Below are 21,031 nucleotides of genomic sequence, written 5' to 3'. Positions count from 1 at the left end.
TTAGGACTTGACATTTAGTTCTGCTGACTCTAAGTTTAATGTTTTCTGAACCTTGTTTACTTAAAGAGATAAAGTGGAATCCTGATAATTTGATAATTTTACCCTTACCTGAGTTCTTTCTCTCAAAAACATTTTATCTGTATGAAATGTCTTTGTGAAAACATTGTTTAAAATGTGGAATGATTCGGGATAATTACAGAGGAAATCAGTAGAAAAGAGAGCCCTTTACAGAATGACCAGCTTCCCTCAGTTAAACACTGAATTCCTTTATTCAAGTTATTACTGCATTGTTCATAGTTATTTCTCCATTTAACTATATTTCATCTACCACATTTTTCTCAATTTCAAGTCTATCAAATATGCTGCTAAAAACAATATTATAGTTAAGGGGAAAATGTGACTGTAGATCTAGAAACTGTCAAAAAAGGAAAAAAAAAGTTAATTCACCAAGATTTATAATGCATGCTTGTTGTCTCCCAGTGATCACTGGTTATTTACAGAGTTTTCTTAATTCTTAATCATATTTAATAAAATGTTCCAAAGATTGCTAACTTGATGTATCGAATGAAACTCTATTCATTTAGCTGGTAACTACTGTCCCCAGCAGATGAGAGGCCCAAACAAAAGAGCAGCAGTAGGGGATCCGGTTGCATGGGTCTTGTCCTGGAATATACATGACATACCTGGAGGGGCTCACTCGCTCCCCACACGCCAAGGAGCACAGGCCGAGAGGGGACCAGTGGGCCAAAGCCTTTATTGACTCCAGGGCATTATGCAAACAGATTTCCTTCAGGGGAGCTTTAATTGCAGGGTTTAAGGCAGCAGCCACTAGTTTCAGGAGGTCATGCGTGACTAAGAAGTGGTCACTTTAAGTTTGCAGGCAAATGTCTGAATGGTCCATTTAAAGGAAGTGGCAGAAAAGTGGGAAGCCCAACCTTCTAGGTGGAAGAGATGCCTCTGAGTTTCATCTCTGGCCGCCAACTGGAACCATTTGGGTAGGGTATAATGTTGGAAACTGTGTCGAGGGTGACTGAGACCTGGCTCTGGTATGAGAAAGTTAAACTTCTATGTGAAAATAGATGCTGAGGCAACATAAAATTAAAAGCACCCACTATGGTACTGGATCTTTTGATTATGGCTTGCCTATCTCATGGAACTTGAACTATTTAATTTGGTACATTTGTATTTTTTTCCATTTTAGTAGAAGAAATTTACACGTATATATGGTTATACACAGATGGGTAACAAATACGTATGTGCACATGCCACACAGACATACACACACATCCTGTGTCAACCCCTTTGTTCCTTTTTGATGATGCTGTTGACCATTTTGAAATGCAGATATTAAAAGGATATGTAAAAACTAAAATTTTAACTTTTTCTTGATAGAGAATTGGGAAAGAAAAAAGCTGGAAAGAAAAATTACAAATTTTCCTTTACCCCCTATGGTGAATCAGCATTATAGAATCTTGCCAATTAATCTTGTCATTAACCCTTCCTGATGTGTTCTCTCATAGCAGATGCATCCGTATGTGTGTGTGTATGTATGTGGGTGCATACTTACCTTGCTGTCTCCAGAAGCGATTATAAACCTGAGGTTATTCTAGGCTCTAGCTTTTCTGACACTTTTATGCCACTTTTTAAACTTATCCTACTCATTGTGTCTCCTTCCACATTGTACGTATTTAATATCTGCATTAACAAGCCTACTTTGCAATTTTCATGTATTTTGCTGTCTCTAACTTCTGTATTTCCTCATTTGGATTATTATGACAGTACTTTATCTTTTAGAATCTTCAAGTACGTTGAGAGACATTCGATTGTAGAATCCCTAGTCATGGAATTATGTCTATCTGTTCACTATGCATTAAGAATCTGTGTGCCTAAAACCCAGGGCATGGGACTGAGGATACCCATCCTTTTCTTTCTTTATGATAGTGACCACTGTTGAGTGTTACAACTTTGTCTAAGGTTCTTGTCTATATCTCCTCAATGTTCCTTCCTCATTTTGTCCAGAAGAGAACAAGTAGGGGGTGAAAACTTGCAAAACCAGTCATGTGAGCAGTGATGGGATGACATGGGGCTGTTAAGCCTGGGGAAAAGAAAGTTTGTGCAAACAAAGTGACTATCTTCGAACATTTGAAAGACATTGAGTTGAGGAAGAAGAGTTAGTTTGAGTCTGCGGATTTAGAGAAATTTGAATTAAGACCAGTAAGTAAGCAAATTTTAATGTCATTATAAAGACATCTTGGTCTGAACTGGTGGAACACGGAATGACCCGTTTCCTGACAGCTGTGTCCAGGGTCCAAGGACTGCTGGGGCTATCCCATGGCAGAGTCGGGTTAGATGGAGTCCATGTGGGTTGGCCTGGGTAGTGTTCATGATTCCTCCAACCCTGAGATCCCATGATTGTTATGCTTCTATATTTATGTCTCGTTTAAAAGAGATCTAAGGAAACGCTATGAAAATCAGTGCACATCTAGTCACATTTCCCGTTTTCCTTCTAAAAGTTGAAATTGCCTATAAGGCAGGAATTTATCAGATGCTCTGCTTTTACCCAAATGGTACTCCCAACAGAGAGTCTAATGTTTGAGGTTCCCTCATCATGATCTTATTCTGCTACGCAATTTGATTATCTGCTTTCAGAAATCATCCTCCTTATCCCCCATGCTACAATCTTCTCTCATAGCAACTTAAGTATTTTTTACTTAAACCAGAATATTCTCCATTGTCTTCCTACCTTCTAGGATTAGTTTTTCCTCAGGCTATTTACATTTTTTTGTGTTTGTTCACAACAGACTGTACTATTCTTCGCCGCTTGGTTAATTGTATTTATTTTGATCAATACACACCCTCTGTCATCGTTCTCCATGCATGAGTCACATCACTCTGAGTTGAGGTACAACTGATATACTGCCTATTCCTTTGTGGTAAAAAATTTTCTATTATTCTTCTTTGTGTTAATATTTAAGTTCATTTTGTTTTATTGTCAACATTTTACTTATTACTATATGTGCTTCAAAACCTGTAAGTATTCGTAGCAAACCTCTGTTATCATTCCATCTTTGTGAAACTCACTGTCTTCTACTATAGCTATTCTCCTGTAGAATTTTACCTGTGTTTTACCCCAACTCGGACATGTGCCTCCAATTTCTCTTTGAAACATTTTTTATATCTCAAATATATATTTCCTGATCTTTAGAATACTTTCTCTATCTTGAGCCAGATGAGTGAAATATAACTCTGTTATACAATTGTAAAAAACATTTCCGATAACAAAAAATATGCTGACACTATTCTCTTGATCAGCTTTCTCATATCAAGCCATAACCTCAAGGATGAAGACATGTCCCCAAGGCCTTCAGTTTCAGACCCAGAGCTTTAAATCTTCCAGAGACAATTTGGAGCACTTTCTATAACTACCATTTATTCTCTCTTCAGTCAACCTACTTGAATAGGAATTTGCAGATTCAATGGCATATCATTTTAAGCAAGAATGAACTTCTTGGTTAGCCATGTTGAATAACCACCCCATTGTTTAGGAGACAGTCACCAGCTGACCCACCAGCCTTCTTTCCCTGGAGGGTACACAGGGACCTCCCTGGGCTGAGGCCTGTGCCTCTTCTTTGGGTAAGGAGTGCTATACTTTTTTTTTTTTTTTTTTTTTTCAGAAGATCCAAATTTACCTGCTATGGTCAGTGCCATTTACAGGTATTCTGGCTTTAGTGAAATCTAGTTTTCTCTTATCTTTTTCCTCAATGATAGCTTCAATTCTCTAATCTTCTGATGTTCCATTTGATTCAACATCAACCCCACTGAAATCTTTTTCTTCCAGTTTTGATCTTGGATTATTTTTTCCATCTTCTCTAGGAACACTTCATCCTTTCTAATAAGCCAGAAGATACGTAGATATTCCTCAAATTATTTCGTGTTCTTCACTAGATAGTTTTATCTCACTCCTCCCTCAGAAGAGATGAAGAAAAACTTGTTACCAGTCTCAGCAGAAAATTCTTGAGATGGCTCAGGAGCTTGTGTTGAATCATTCTTGGTCTTTTTCTTTTCTTTCTTTCTTTCTTTTTAACTGCATAATTCTATTCTATTGCCTAATGTCTTACAGGATTTATTTTATAAAATTTTTATGACTTTCCGTCAGTTGTATTCGTGTTTTCTATAGATTTAGTTACTGAGAACAAAATCTGTAAGTATATTCATGTATGATCTGACCAGTGCTGCAAAATGAGATAATATTTTCTGTGCTACCTAATGTTTTCTAATACATTGATTTGAGATGAAATACTATGTGTGAATCTTACAGCAGGTTCGTTAACTAATACAACTACATTTACATGTAGCTACCTATTGCATAATGCATCATACAGACATTTACCAAATAGCAATATGCACCAGAGGCTATTCTGAATGGTGGGATATACTTATGAGATAAGCAGGTGTCTTCATCTAAAGGAGCTCACAATCTGTGAAGAGAGAGGTAGACCTGTAATAGCAATCCATTGTGCTGAGTGCTATCACTTGGGCATATGCAAAGGACCATTGGGGCCTAAAGGAACATCTTAGCTTGGTGGTAGAAGTTCAGAGAGTCTTAGCAGAGGATACTACTTGTAAGCTAAGTTTTTATGAGTAGGTAGGATGTCCCATGAATGAGAGAATTCTAAATGCAAGAAATGTGCAAAGGCACAGAAACACAGAAGAGCATGTTGTATAACCTGGCTGGAGTTTAGATTTTGTGCGTGTGCTGAGAGGGAGTGTGTGTGTTGTGTGTGTGTGTGTTTGTGTCTGTGTGTGTGTGTGCGCGTGCATGCATGTGCATTTGTAGGAGTTAGGGAGAAGAGTGCCGGCATAACATGAAATGATATTGGACCTCAAATGGTAATCTAAGATGTTTGACAATTTTATTCTAAGCAGTAACTTTTTAAATTTAGACATGCAACTATAACATGAAAGAGGATTTTGATATTAGAAGTAGTGTGACCACTATGGAAAGAAAAGAAAATAGTGGGGGCCTAAAACTAAGGTAGCAGCAGCAGTGAGAACAGAATTGACTGAGCAAGGTGGCACATACCTGTAATGTCAGTGCTGTGGGAGGCTGAGGCAGGAGGATTATTTGAATCCAGGTGTTTCAGGCCAGCCTGTGCAACATAGTGAGATCTTGTCTCTACAAAATATAAGAAAAATTAGCCAGGCATGGTGGCACACACCTATAGTACAAGCTACTTGGGAGGCTAAGGCAGGAGGACTGCTTAAGCCCAGAAGTTCAAGGTTACAGTGAGCTGTGATTGTGTCACTGTCCTCTAGCCTGGATGAAAAAGTGAGACCCTATCTCTTAAAAAAAACAAAAACAGAAGGATGAAGTGACATTTAGAAAGTAGAAGAGATTGAATTTGGAGACTGAGTCTATACATGTGTGGCAGAGGGAACAGTTAGCCTCCAGCCTGTCTGGCCAGAATATTTGGGTAGATAGTGATAATGATAAGTATGAATTATGTAGAAGGAGGGATGGAGAAGGTTATTAATTCGATTGGATAGATAAAAAATTTGAAGTGCTTTTAAGACATATGGTAAAGATGGGACCGATTAGGGTCTGAAAGTTAGGAGGCTTAGAGATACAGATTTGAACATCATTTGAATTTGTGTAGATTTTAGTAAAAGTCATGCCCTTGGATGAGATCATCTAAAAAAAACGTATAGTTTTAAAAGAAGAAAATTAAGGGCCCAGAATCCTAGGGAACTCCATAATTTAAGAGGAAAACAGTTTTCATCTCTCTAAAAGACAGTCCAAAGATAGAATAGGAATCTTGAAGAGAGTAGTGAAGACTGGACATGGCAACTGCAAAAGAAGCTTGTGAGGTTCATGCAGAAGGGTTGCTGAGGGCCAAGTGGTGCTGAGGGCCCATCTAGGTGCTGATAGCATACAGTTTGCATCTTACTTTATGCCATGAACTATGCTTGATATATGGTGCTGTGGTTGTCCTTACCAATTTAATGATGTTTTTGATTACCATTGTTAATATTTGGCAAGATTATTTTAAATTCTGAGATCATCTTGCAAGAAAGAACTTCATTTACACCTAAATTTTGGTGGTCTTCATCATAATGAGGAACATCTCTCTGCCATCATCTGGATCCATGATGAAAATATCAAAGTGCCCCTGAGACAAGGATGAAACGTTACCGAAAACTGCTGTCCCTCTTCCAAACATTTGTATAGATGTGAATGAAAAAGAGCAGCATACAAGCATCTGAACTGGCTTGGTCAGCCCCAGCCTGAGTGCACAGGCCAAAATCTGTCTGCACCAGATGCCAGCCAGGTCCAAGAGAAACCCCAAACAGTCTGATAATAAAGAGGAAACCCTGACATATCTGTGGCCAAAAATAATTAGCAATGGAAATGGAAGGGCACTTAAAGGAGGAGAAAGTGAAGGAGGTGAAGGAGGGGGTGGGGATGTCTCAAAAAGAAGAATCTCTGGGCAGACACTCAAGGAGAGTTAAACACTCCAACCGCATAGGCCTCAAGGAGCAAGTAGAGGTGACATTGTCTGCTGTATGGCCACAGAAAAGAGACTGCAGGAGATCTGGACAGGGTGCACATTCACCCAAGTAATAAGGCAGAGGCTTAGGATGACTGAGTATGTTGAGTCCTACATGTCCTCCCCAACTCCATCCTCATATTTGAGGAGTTTTCTGAGTAGATGGAATAACCTATATCTTAGCACAAAAGTCAGTGGACTACATCCCAGGGGCTCTGCTTTTTTTTTTATAAATAACTTTTTTTTGGTATACAGCCACACCCATTAATTTATGTGTTGTCATGGCTGCTTTCACACTACCACAGCTGAACTGAGTAGTTGCAACAGACGATGTATGGCCTGCAAAGCCTAAAATATTTACATTCTAGCCCTTTACAGAAAGGTTTTTTTTGACCCTGTCTTAGTATGAAGACATTTTAGCTTGAAAAACAGCTGTGCCTAAATTCATCTTATATGATTGAACCACTTTACAGCATAAATACACAGAGACACACACATATACATGCACACACATGCACACACACAGAGAGAAGAAACTGAGAATTTAAATGGCTAAAAAAATGCAATCTGCATTCTGACTCTGAATTATATTTTTTAAATGTTGCGTAGACTTTGTTTGGATTACCCTCTTTTATTCCCCCCCAGGCTCTGTCTTAATCTTCCTAAGTGAAATCTGTCCTTTGCTTCATGTTGTCTTGTAACCATATTTCAATAGCACTTAATCAGTGATAAAACTGCTTTGATTTATTCCCAGCTGTGGATATTATTGTTGAAATCTGTGTAAGTGTTCCGACGTGTTATGATTGGAGCAATAGCATTTAAGAGTCCAGAGGCAAGTCAGAAAATTAACAACTGAGTTTTCTGATGCCTAAATTAACTGCACAGACAGCGCTGAGTACAATGAGAAAGTTCTGTAGAAACTTACTCGGCAGTATGTAAAGTGTTGAAATGGCTCGCCCATTAAAAGTATTACATCGCAAGGACAAGTTCTCATTGGATATACTTCCTACAGGCAGTGCCACAATTTCATATAAAGGACAGCTGGCTGCTCTTCTGGGATACTTTTCTTTATGCAACATATAGATTGTTGTTGCTAAAGCATCTAATGTGATGTTTCTCGGTTCTACAGCAAAACTGAGCCCCAGTAGGTGCTGTGTGGTAGGTTCTGCTGATGCATCTGCAGTTATCTGAAAAGAAGAAAAAACCATATGATTATAAGAGCAATCTGTATTCATTGCAGAAGTCGTAGACTACAGAAACACAAAGAAAAGCAAAGTGACCCGGAATCCATAATCGTAGCACCTACAAATAACAGCTCTTCAGTGTCTAGTCTCCCAAACTATTTTTTTAATTGCTGTACTATTCATGAAATGAGATAGATCCTGAAAAATATATCTGGGTCTAGATGATATGTAGAATAATATGTTCTCAATTTTTCAGTTAAATTTCTGGCACTTTATTTATTCATGGAAACTTTCCTTAAATACTGTTGTTATTTCGCTGCCAGATTGCTTGTAGTTTGAGTTGTACTGTATGTTACAGTTGGCCATGATATTTTATTGTTTGCCGTTTTTCTAAATGTGAATCTGTGTGAATTGGAGAGAGAAGCTTTAAATACATATTTTAATTGCCATTGGTTTTACTCGACTCTCTTCATCTGTTGTTTACAAATATCCCCAAATACAACTAGATGTTATTGGTAATTATTGATTGTCATGGTTGCCGGGCATTACTGGATCTAGAAGTTCTTTATTACTATATAAAAACTCAAAATATTCTTTTTTCATGAGACAAATGTCTATTTGTCTTTAATGTCTATAGGAGCTCTGTAACTGTCATAAGTCTTTTTACAATTTGAAATAATGGTATTAGATCATTTCCTAATAAAAGCTGAAAATGGCTACAACCTTAAGTTGTGTAGTCATACTCTATTATTGTGGATCAAATTGTTTATCATTCCAGCTAGACTTGGAGCTCCTTGAGATCCGAGATATTTTATGTCTGTGTTTTCAGTACCTTTTCTAGTCTCTGGCACATAAAAAATACATGCCTAATAAATATTTGTAGAATAGAAAATTACTTGCCCCAAATCATCAATTGATATAGCTGTGCCTCCTTATTTGCTCTGCCGGTCCCCATATTTTCCCTTATGTTAAACAATATGGTACAGTGGTTAAAAAGTAGGTTCTTGAGTTCAAAGTCTCTAGGCACAGTAAAGTTTAAATCTGAGCTTTCTCCACTTCTGAGTCATGTGACCTTGGCAAAGTCTGTGGACCTCAATCCTGCTATTTGTAGAATGTTGACAGTAATAGAACTGACAGCACAGAATTATTGCAGATGAAGTGAAATAATATCCTGAAGTGCCTTGCCCATTCTTGGTGTCCAACAACTGTTACTTTTTATTTTCCTCTCTCTCAGTCATTTTCATATATTGGAATAAGCTCTAATAAACACTTTATTAGTTTTAAAATGCTTTAACTTATATAACAAATATTAAAAATATATGCTATGGGCCGGGCGCGGTGGCTCAAGCCTGTAATCCCAGAACTTTGGGAGGCCAAGACGGGCGGACACGAGGTCAGGAAATCGAGACCATCCTGGCTAACGCGGTGAAACCCCGTCTCTACTAAAAAATACAAAAACACTAGCTGGGCAAGGTGGCAGGCGCCTGTAGTCCCAGCTACTCGGGAGGCTGAGGCAGGAGAATGGCATAAACCCGGGAGGCGGAGCTTGTTGTGATCTGAGATCCGGCCACTGCACTCCAGCCTGGGCGACAGAGCGAGACTCCGTCTCAAAAAAAAAAAAAAAAAAAAAAAAAAAATATATATATATATATATATATATTTCATAGCATATATATATATATATATGCTATGAAAATACAGTTCATTATTATGGTTTCTTTAAGTTCATTTCACTTTCATAGATTTACAAGCACTTGAAGAGAATAGATCACATGGGCCTGTTACCTTTGCACATTATCTTTTGCCCATTTTCATCTAGAGGGAAGTTAAGGAGTAGAGAAAGGATGTAAGTCTCCTTAAGGCTACTCAGAATTATAAACAGTAAGAAATAGAAGTTCTATAGCAAGATTCTCAAACTGTTGAGTAAAATCTTCCTTTCCTATAAAAAGACTGTTCTGAGTATCCATTCAAGTATCATTTATAACCACAGGCAGGGTATGTATGGGCTTCGATTTCAGGTGCTGTGTTTTGCCGAAGTCTGCTAACAGCCTCTGCCTCAAATTCATAATGATATTAAAAATCTATGGTTCTTAGAAAAAGAAGAGTTGAGAATGTGTTACAAAAGCCATTTTGTCTCATCATATTAATGTTGATGCCCTCTTATCCCAGAATCTGGCTGAAGCTGTAGTCAAAATCTATATTGGTTTAATTTTAAGTGGCCTTGTGAACAAGTGTATTCAGACAATGAAGGAACTGAAAGGTACTTAGAGCACCCATGCTCCTGGTTGTGGACTCTCAGATAGGGCTAACTCTTGTTAAAGGAGGTTGAACCTACATGCTTAAAGTTTCTGTGAAGGAGGAGTTGAATTTTTAGGACAATGTCAGTTGCTTTTATTATAATCATAGTGACAAACTTAATTTATTAATGAACATAACAGAATTAGGTATTTTTAAAAGCCTCTAATTTTCTAGTTTAATTTGAAAGGAACTTCTCAAAAAGTAGACAAATGCTTTCCTGCAATCTTTTAGAAGAAAGAGTATGTAGAGACTGATAAAGACAAGTCATGGCTCACACCTGTAATCCCAGCACTTTGTGAGGCTGAGGCAGGTGTATCATGAGGTCAGGAGATCGAGACCATCCTGACTAATATGGTGAAACCTCGCCTCTACTAAAAAATACCAAAAAAAAAAAAAATTTTAGCTGGGCATGGTGGCGGATACCTGTAGTCCCAACTACTTGGGAGACTGAGGCAGGAGAATGGCATGAACCCAGGAGGTGAAGCTTGCGGTGAGCCGAGTTCGCACCACTGTACTCCAGCCTGGGCGACAGAGCAAGACTCCATCTCAAAAAAAAAAAAAAAAAAAAAAAAAAGACAAGTCATAATGTACAGCCTAATGATGTGGGTGACCAAAGGTGGCAAGTAGCTTCGATCATTAAAAAAAAATTAAGTGTATGTATTCCTATTCAAGTGTGAGCTCCCTCTCTCCTTCTAATTATGCTTGGGTAAGCATGGTTTCTTATTGTTTAAAAAAATGAAAAGAAATTAGGTATACAAGAATGGCTTTTTCCCTTGCTGGGAGATAGCAACTAAATGACATGATCGTAGGTGACAGAGGCTGCTTATTCTCTCACACATGCTAGTGGACCAGGTTCATTTTGAAATGAGCCAGGCAAGCTCCAAGCTCAAGCTCACCCTTGTTCAGGTGTGCTGGCCTCACCAAGCCCCTGCTGCTCAGTGAGGTGAAGAGTGCTTGATCTCTCCCATGCTCATCTCAGCCAGGGGTCTATTGTTAAGACCTGCCTGAAAGCTGGCAAAATGACATTCCCTGGTGTGATTGAGTTTTAATGTAAGATTACAACCATAGATCAAAGTGAGGAGGACATTTGGGCAGGGGCTTTCAAGAATTTCAGAGCCAGAGCATAAAGAAGATAATTATACTGTATGATTTAGGGTTGTTTCTGCATGTGTCACTTACAAGCAAGGCTTGTCCTCTAGTTTATAAAGGGCTTTGTGGGTTTTTTGTCCTTCCCAATATCTCCTATTATTTAGTATCTAGAAGACCTTTTAAGGGCTATGATTAAAGAAACCAGAACTGTTCTAGAAATGGCCTTTCCTGATAATGATGATCAGTCTTTTAGACAGACAGCGTATTCTGGATTTGTCATCCACAAATTCAGCAACATACAAAGAAAAATGGGGTCAGCAATCTGGTAGCTTGCAGTCCTTTGGTTCTGATTTCACCAGTTCAGATTTTAAGATAATTCAATCCCAGCTGGGCTTAAGTTTACTTTTGCATTGTTGACCTATTTTTTAAGTGTTAGAATAAAATCATCCTCCTTACCTGGAGACCCACAGGGAAATTCCTCCTCAGTTTTAGAGCTTTGGAACAATTTAACCCTCCTAAGGATCTGATATGCTTCCTTCGTTTGTTTGTTTTGTTAGTAGAGGTGGGGATTCACCATGTTGGCCAGGCTGGTCTCAGACTCCTGACCTCAAGTGATCTGCCTGCCTCTGCCTCCCAAAGTGTTGGGAATACAAGCGTGAGCCACCATGACCGGTCCTTGTTTCCCCACCTTTTTTTTTGTTGTTGTTTCCTTTTCTAAATTAAGCAACAACAAAGGTTTTCCCTTTTTGCCCCGACTGCCAGGGACTAAATTTCATGCTCAGTTATGATTGCTTCCTTTAGCTTAGATTTCTGGGCATTGTACCCTTTTTCATTTGTTATTGCCTGGCTTTTTACCCATATAACAACAGATGCATTGTTCTATGTTTTCCATATTTACGGTGCCAATAAGTGTATATTAATGTCAAGTCAGCTTTATATAATTTGTTTTAAAACTTTAAACATTTTGTCACAGAAGAAATGCATGATTATTTTAAAAGATAGGAAATGTGGAAAAGCAAAAGTAAAAATTAAAAATTAGCCTTAATTTTACCAATCAGGAAGTAATTTGCTTTTAAACATTATGGTTTCTTAACTTTCTGTGGCCCAACCATAAAATGAGGATAATAAACAGACTCCACCTATAAGGCCCCACCCACTAAGGTTGCTGTGAGTATAAAACATCTTACTCCATGAGATGTTCTCAGAACAACAGCAGGGATGAAATGAGTGTTTGATGAGTGTTGGTGGTTATTGTTGTTATTGTTGGATGTTTTATCCCAGACCTTTTTTCCTAAGCATATATGACAAATCATTTTTGTAAGTAAATATAGGCATGCATTCAGTAAAATCATGGTATTTGAGACCTGCAAAGGGTCTTAGGGTATTTCTAATCTAGTTTCACCACAGGGGATTTGGGAAATAAACGGGGGAGTTGGGGAGTTCTTTTCTACCGCTCAACTATTACTGATTCTGCCTTAGGACCTACTGCATCATAAACTCCAAGAATAGGTATGTGTATTTGGGGAGAAAAATGAGGGGATACTGATGGGACTACCTGTTGACTGGAACCAGGGTATAGCCAGATTGCCTTTAACAGGTGAGAAGAGGCAGCATCCCCCAGGCTAAGTGAACGACCTCAGGATCACACAGTGTTTACATATAGCTGGAGCAAAACCTGAGTCTCTGAATGGCACCCAACACTGGCTTCCACCACGCAGAGGGCCACCAGGGAAGACGAAAAAGATAAGCATTTTGTGTGCATTTTGGCAGCATGATAATCTGTTATATCCAGACAGTTGCTGCAAATAGTATTCCATTTTAAGATGAACCATGATATTTGCCAGAAGTTAATTCAGGTGGCTAAATCTGCAATTGTTGAAAGTAAAAACAAAACAAACAAATAAAGCTTTTGTTTACAAGCACTGACGTTTCACTAATTCATTTTGACCTCTCATTGGTCTGACTCAGTAGAATTTTATTGTATTTCGGCTCCTAAGTTTAAGATGGTTTTTGGGTGTGGGTAGAAGCAAAGGTTTGTTATGAATTTAAAACTTTTCAATAGTGCCTTCTAGTGAAATTGTTCAGGCTTTCATTTCCCAAGGTGGTCTTCCTTGCTTTGCAGAGCTCTCACATGTGAGAACAGAGAGTGGAATGAGGCAGTTTCATATCATTCCTAGAAGTTCAGTTCCCTTGTAAAACTATAAGAAAACCGTGTTTTGTATGTTGACCCATGTCTGAGAAACTACCAAGAAAAAACCAACTTCTTGAAGGCTGCGTGAGCTGAGCTTGTGATGGGATGATTTGTAATGGTTCTGAATATTACAGATGCAGCTATAATCTTGTATGACGCTGCCCTCGCCATTGCACATGACTGATTCTGTAAGGATGTACATGTAGGTGTTTAGATGTTTCACCACATCTGCCTGACATAAACTAATGATGTAGACTGCTAAACATGGTGACATGATTAAACAGGATGTTAATTAGTGGCTCCTCTAAGAGTCTTGATCCTTTCTTTTAGCAGCCTTTGTTATGCATGTACAAAAGTTAAAGAGACAGAAATGGCTGTTCCCTGTAAAGCAGCTGTTAACAGCAATGGGAATTCAAGAAGAAAGCATTTAAACTAGTAAGACACACAGGGCCATCTTCTTGTCCTGGGGGTTCTCCAAAACCGTGTCTTTGTGGGAAGGAATATGGTAGTTTTTCTGCAGACAGTAATCATTTGTACTATTACTTAGTTGTCATGTATTGATGATCCCATTTCAATCAAATGTATCTCATTCAGAGAGCTTTTGATGGGAGAAATTTTTGGAAGGGTTTAGGAAGGTTAAATCTGTGAGACATGGCTTCCATCTGGAATGCATTAGCTACAAAGATTTATTAGTCAGAGTGCCTCTGCATAATGTTCCATGGAAAGCGGGCCCTGCATCTAATTTCCAGTGTGATGTCTATATGAGGAGTGATCTTTGAAATATCATAGGTGACAATCAAGTTTGTTATAAAAATAGTAAATGCCCAGGATTTTCATGGCGGCTATTTTAAATCCCTCATGAGGGCTGCTAAGCAGGTAGTTGATTTGTTGACAAATGATAAAACTGTAGGAATAGCAACATGCATGAAATTTTAAAAGGGGGCAGCTCTTTTAAGCAGAAAAAGACTATTAGGAAAATTATGAGCTTTTAATGTTTTCATTTACCATTTCTTTGGGCAAGATAACATTAGAAAATAATAAGACCAGTCCTCAACTGTATGAAGAAGTACATCCCCCTTCTGATTAAAATAGTTTTTAAGAGCTAGTGTTGTTGATCAATAAGTGAATCAGGGAAAGCTTTATAACAACTCATATGTTAGACAGGCTGAGACTGCACTGTTTTCAGCTGTCATGTGATTGGTGTAAATTAGAAATTATAGCAGTGCTGGAATCCCAACTCTACTGATCTCTGTGTGGAAGGGAGGCATAGCTGGCACACAGCTCAGGCTTACCTGTGCGACTGTTCTTTTAAAAGATAACAAACAGAAAGGCAGAAATGGGGGTAAAGGTTGAGTCTGGGCTCAGAAATCAGAATTTTAAAACCAGATGCCTCCTCAGCTTCCTTTGTAAAAGGCAACGCAAGCAGGGGAAGGACTTCCTCCACCTCACCTGCCTTGTTCTCAGTCGCCAACATTAAGGTAACATAATGAGGGCGAACGCAGTCCCACAAAAGTGTTTTATACCATCAGGAGGCAATACAGTTCAAGATGCCTTCCCTGGCTGTGTCATATCTTCCTGAAACTGAAGGGCAAAGGATTAATGCCAGGTGAAGGGCGAGTTGCCGTCCAAATATTTATCTGTGAATTTAGGTCACACCACAATGCCCAGTTGTGTCATTCCCTCTCAGCATAGGAAAAAGTGTTCTGTATCCTGGATACAAGTTCAGTACTAAATTGTTCTCCAAGGATTACAAGAGAAATGCTGGAGCTCAGCAATTTTCTTTTACCCTCCTGTTGGGCTTCTGTGCCATTGGGCGGTTTTGTGCCAGACAACAGAATTGAGAGTGAAATAGGACTAACCACAAAACACATGTTAGAGAATGAAAAGAGATTTTACTGCAAGACCTCAAAGAACAAGGTTTGGGTTTTTCACCTTCTAAGTCAACATTTACAGAGTTCTAAACTTGAAATGTGTGTTTCTCTTCTGCATCCTCTGTGCATGCTGAGGAGGGCATAGCAGGAGCAATGCCTCCCACTACTGAGGAGGACACATTCCCGGAAACTCACTTACAGTAGGATGCATTTGAGGATCTTAATTGCTTCTATTTTTCCATACAGATTTCCATCAGTAATTTCATTACTTCTTCCTTTAAGGCAAAGTGATAAGAGGTCCCCATAAACCCATGTCCCAGACATACTTCCCCACTCCAAATGACTGGGTCCTTCTATACCCCTCAGTGTCCCCTTGCCCTTAGCGTGTGTAAGTCTGGCTCACTCTCTGGGCTTGCCTTGACAAGAACTATGGGATGGTGCCAGATTTTCTCATCAGCTGATGTCTCCTTTTACTAAGGTGGGGCAGCACCCTGGCCAACCCCCTGGACACCCATTGTTTGCAGGAACCCGTGTTTATCAACATCTCACTGTATCCTGAAGTCTTTGTATGTAATTTAATATGAACTCAATAAGACAGTGGAAACCATGACAGGTTCCCAAAGGCTCATTGGTTGATGTGTTTTTACATTTGGCATATGATTGAAAATACTTTCAAGGACATAGCTGTTGTGGAAGTTAAGTTATTAATCCGAGAAGTTTGAATATTGTAGTAAGACCACCCTGGCCTGCCCAGTTGTCCAAATTACTTCAATACTTTTTTATGACATTCATGTAAACTCTACTCTCCAACATCCATTCCCCCTTTTTTAAAATAATACTTTGTTTTCATTCATCATTTGTTTACTTTTAGGCAAATAAAATTCTGGACAGTTTTCACATTTGCTGAAGAAAAGTTCCTCTTTTAAATTCAAAGTAATCTTTTGTGTTTTAAAACTTCAGTGGCTTAGAATTAAATTAATTGCCTAATGTAGATTTGAATACATAGAAATATTTAGAAAGAAATTCCAAAAACATTTAAGGAAAAATAATCAGTTTTTCTTTCATGTCACAATCTAAGCTGTTTTTGATATTTTGAATCACTTGAAATTTTCTCTGTTTTGATAGTGATTAGTAAATTGGCACAGATTTATTTTTTGGATATATGCCTGATGTTCAGAACTTCTTTTAAGTCACATGGAGCGAAAAAAGAAATACCATGAAGTTCTGTGAGCAAAGTTTTATGAATAAAGGTTAATTTTACTAAATCCAGCAAACATTATTTTCATTAGAGTTAAATTCTTGAAGAAGGAAACATAACATTAGCATGTTAATTGTCATATCTGAAACAGAAATTTAACATCTTTGAAATGAGATTTGACTTTAAAAAGCAGTTGCAGTTGTGCTGTCTGTCGTTTTTCAGTGCAAAATTTAAACTGTATGCTTTGTGTTATATGAAAAAAATCTTCTGCTAGTTATTTTGGCCAAGTCAGTAATAATCAGTAATTAAGTAACCAAAAGGAAAAGGATACTGGGCTGTTTGATTAAATTTAATTAAATTATTACATATGAGAGTTTTGTTACAGGAAAGGGGTCCCGATCCAGACCCCAAGAGAGGGTTCTTGGATCTCGCACAAGACATAATTCAGGGCAAGTCCATAGAGTAAAGTGAAAGCAAGTTTATTAAGAAAGTAAAGGAATAAAAGAAGGGCTACTCCATAGAGCAGCCCCAAAGGCTGCTGGTTGCCCATTTTTGTGGTTGTTTCTTGATGATATGCTAAACAAGGGGTAGATTATTCATGCCTTCCCTTTTTAGACCATATAGGGTAACTTCCTGACATTGCCATGGCATTTGTAAACTGTCATGGCGCTGATGGGAGTGTAGCAGTGAGGATGACCAGAGGTCACTCTTGTTGCCATTTTGGTTTTGGTGGGTTTTGGCTGGCTTCTTCACTGACCTGTATCTTGTGCCGACCTCCCATCTTATGCTGTGACTTTGAATGCATAACCATCTGGGAATGCAGCCCAGTAGATCTCAGCCTTATATTACCTAGCTCCTATTCAAGATGGAATTGCTCTGGTTCACATGCCTCTGACACTTTCATATGTAACAATGGGCTAAGAAAACTATAAAATATTATACAAATGTAAGGTGTTATTATTGATTCACTTAACCAGTGAGAAGGTCTGCACATTTAGTTGATTGAGTACATAATCCTGGAAATCTGCAGTGGAAATCATGGACAGTATTACTACATGAGCACTTAAAATCAGTGTCATCTCAAAGTCATCTGGTCAGGCAATCTGAGGTAAGTCAGTTTATCTGTCTGATTTATCTGTAAAAGAGGAATATTAATTTTTTCTCATGGTGTTGTTAGTAACATCAAAGGAGTGTTGGTAAAAATGATATACAAAAGTTAATTCTTTTATATTTTGTAAACTACCCGCCCCTCTTATAGCAGCATATCATATTTTGAAGGAAAACATTGTACAAATCTCCCTTAAATATCACTGATTGCATAATCTGCCCCCTGGCTGAGTCAGAATCCTTATTTTTTCAATGGGTGCCCAAGAACCCTCTTTCCTTTACATGTAATTATCTATTATAATAATCTCTTCTCTCTCTGTCATCCTTGCTAGACTGTAGGCTCTTTAATGGTAGAGATTATTTCTGCCTAGTGCCCAGCATGGTGCTTGGCACACAGTAGTTATTCAATAATTACGTGCTGAATGAGTGAATGAATGCATAGAAAATTACACAGAAGGTAACTGCTAGATCCTTCCTGCAGGGATGTGGCCTTCCACAAAAGGACTAGAAGGATTATTATAAGAGTACTCGTACGCATACAGCTCTTATGGGCATACTGTTTTTTGTTTTCTTGTCAGTAACATTGGCAATGAAAATAAAGGTTGTTTTATAATTGCCCTCAGGACTCCAAGTCTAAACAGTCTCTTTGTACTCTTCTGTTGGAGTACAACCTGGAGATCTCTGGATTTTAACCCTCACTTCCCTCTGGGCAGGGTGCCTTGTATATTGCACAGCCTTGAGGCAATCCTTATTTCACAGTTTGAAGTAGGCTGGCTACCAACATTAAAAGAAGTAATATAACTCCAAGTTGCTCTCTCTGTTTTATTTTGCACTATATTTTCTAAATATGGTAACTAGGCAGCTCCATGTTATACAAGTAAATGCTTTGGCGCTTGTGGAATGCAGTTATGCCCCTGAAGCTATGACTCTTCCCAAAAATGTATATATCAAACCCTTTTTGAATTCTAAACTTTTCTACAGCATCCTAAATTTTTATAAGCTCATGATGATTTTATTGAATAATCACGTATATTTTTGGTGTACCCTACTGCCTCCTACCCTCCTAATTTCCACCCTCTTTTGCAAATTGATTCTTCTACTTTAGCAATTCCTTTTATTGTTTTTTTTTTTTTTTTTTTTTTTTAACCTACTGGACTTGCTATTCAGATACACAAAGAATATTTAAAACTCAGCAAGCAAAGCACACAAACCAACTAACAACAAACTTGATTTACAGATAAACCAGAGAGTGGGCCCAGGAAGTTGAGATGCTCAAAATCAGTTTGGTGTTGTGATGACATGGGAGAGGAGGAGGGTAACATTATTGGCCTAAAACTTTTTTAAAAACAATCTTCTGTGAGTTTTGTTAATCATATCATCCCCTATTTCTTGACAACAAGGACGTTTTTGAACTACTCACCAGATCAAAGACTCTACAAGGGTAACTTATTAGTATTATTGGGAATAAAACTGGTGTGAATAATGCTAATAATTAAATATGTTTAAAGCCTGACTGCTGCCATTTATTTATTTACTTAGGGCCTGCAAGTCTTTATTTAAAATAACAATTTTTGTTTAATAGTAGGATCATGGAATAATCTCAAGTTATCTTATGATCCTTTCCCTTGCCTTTAGGAATTCAGTGCTGAGCTAGCCAGAAGACAGGAATGTCTGTTTTATTTTGAATGTTTTGAGAAGGCTATTTTGGTGTTGCATAAAATGATTCCTGTCAAAATCATTTCTGTAACTGTTCTGCCTATTTCAATACGATAGTTTTATCCTGGTATTTTTAAAAATCTTTGCATTCATGGCATTCTACAGACTTGTTATTGTCAGATAATAATAGCTAACACCTAGATAGACAGTATGGGTCAAACATCTTAAATATGTTCACGAAAGGTTTTTATAAAAGATGTTATGAGTTCCGACAGGAAAATCACACCCTGATGGGCATGAGGGAAGATTTCATGAAGGAGGTGACATTTGGTTAGGATTTGTATTCCCTGTGTGACTGTTAGCCTTAAGCAGAACCACTGCCATGTTTGTAGTAACTGACAAAAGCAGGTTCCGGTTTGAAATCTGACCTTGCACTTAGTATCCAATGATAAGGTTATAGATATAGGATAAATAATACTTCTTAAGCAACCCCTAAGAGGAAGTGTAGCTTAGCGCAGGCTTAAACTAGAGCCCCTGATTCAAATCCCTGCTCTGCCATTTCCTCTGGGGGCAGATGAATTGGCCTGACCCTCAGTTTCATCACTTGTGAAATGGGAATGGTAATAGTTTCAAATTCATAAGGTAATAGAGACAATAGAGATTTCAGTAGAAGTCAAGGGTTGTGAATGTGTCCTAATATTTTCTAAGGGAAAGGCTACTTGTGAGGAAGTTCTTCCTGCCTTTCAGCCACAAATGATGGCAACTCCTACTTGGTTTATTTTTATCTCTGTACTCTCCATGACTGAGCATTAGGTAAAGTGGAAACCATCATTACTGGAAATTAGTCCACAAGAGGATGTGTTGTTGGTGAAGTGTGATGGACTGCAGAAACCTGGGCTCTCATTCCTCGCCTGTTTCCAGCTAGCTTATCTGGGCAACATTAGGCAAGTCGCAAAACCTTTCTGGTTACAGTTCCTTCCCTGTAGCCTGAAGGCATGAGGCCAGCTAATCCCCACAGCGCTATCTATGATAGTCATTAGTGCTGCTGGCAGACCTCTGATTCTCCTCTCCTTCTGGGCACAAGGATAATTGAACTCTCTGCCCCTTTGAGGTCGGGTGGGACCGTGTAACTAGTTCTGGCCAATGAGCTGTGAGTGGAAATGACATGTTTCCTACAAGCTGACATGTTTAATGACAAGACCCTCTGAAGTTCTCATTCCTTCTTAATGACATAGACAGTGACTGTTCTGTGTCCTGGGCCCTGGAGGAAAGGTAGCGGGGATTAGAGATCCCAGTGACCCATGTTGGATTTGAGTGGTAGTAAGCTACCATTTTTTAAACCACTCATAACGTGGGATCATTTGTTTCTCCAGCGTAACACACTTACGCCAATTGTCACTGGTACCTTCCAGCCTAAGGCATCAGGGAAGATTTCAGGAGGAGCCGATGTTTGAAGTCCTAGTGGCCATGGGTATGTGCTCTGGATTCAAACACTAGCTCTACACGCCAACAGCAGTGTGACTTTATGCTAGTCGCTTAGCCTCTGAGTTTTCATTCCCTTGTATGAAAATGGAGATATTACCATTGATTATCTTATTGAGCTGATAGAAGGTTGAGGATAAAATGAGATCTTACGTGTAATGCATTTTAGAAAACAACTGGCAGACAGAAAGGTAAGTATATAATAAGCAGTCATTCTTGTTTTTCTAGTTTTAACATTCTGTGAGTTAGCGATTTCCTTCTCTTTTTATATTTCTTATTGAGCTCACTGTGAGGACTGAGGAAGTTTATAAGAAATATGGAAATAGGCAGTGGCTTAGGAAGAAAGTAAAAGGAGTAGTACCTTAGCCCCTGTAAGCCAGCTGCTTCTAATGGGAATCAGTTTCCAT

At 38.4% G+C, this 21,031-nt stretch overlaps 1 protein-coding gene across 5 annotated transcripts in view; it reads left to right on the top strand.

The window, feature by feature from the left end:
* Positions 1-21,031, top strand: part of NPAS3 (neuronal PAS domain protein 3) — an 865,020-nt gene that overhangs the window by 502,414 nt on the left and 341,575 nt on the right. The gene's annotated exons all lie outside the window — the stretch shown is intronic.

Source organism: Piliocolobus tephrosceles, chromosome 6 (assembly GCF_002776525.5).
Source record: "Piliocolobus tephrosceles isolate RC106 chromosome 6, ASM277652v3, whole genome shotgun sequence".
Lineage (NCBI taxonomy): Eukaryota > Metazoa > Chordata > Mammalia > Primates > Cercopithecidae > Piliocolobus > Piliocolobus tephrosceles.
Note: the sequence above shows the minus strand (reverse complement) of the source record. Positions and strands in the feature narration are given on the sequence as shown.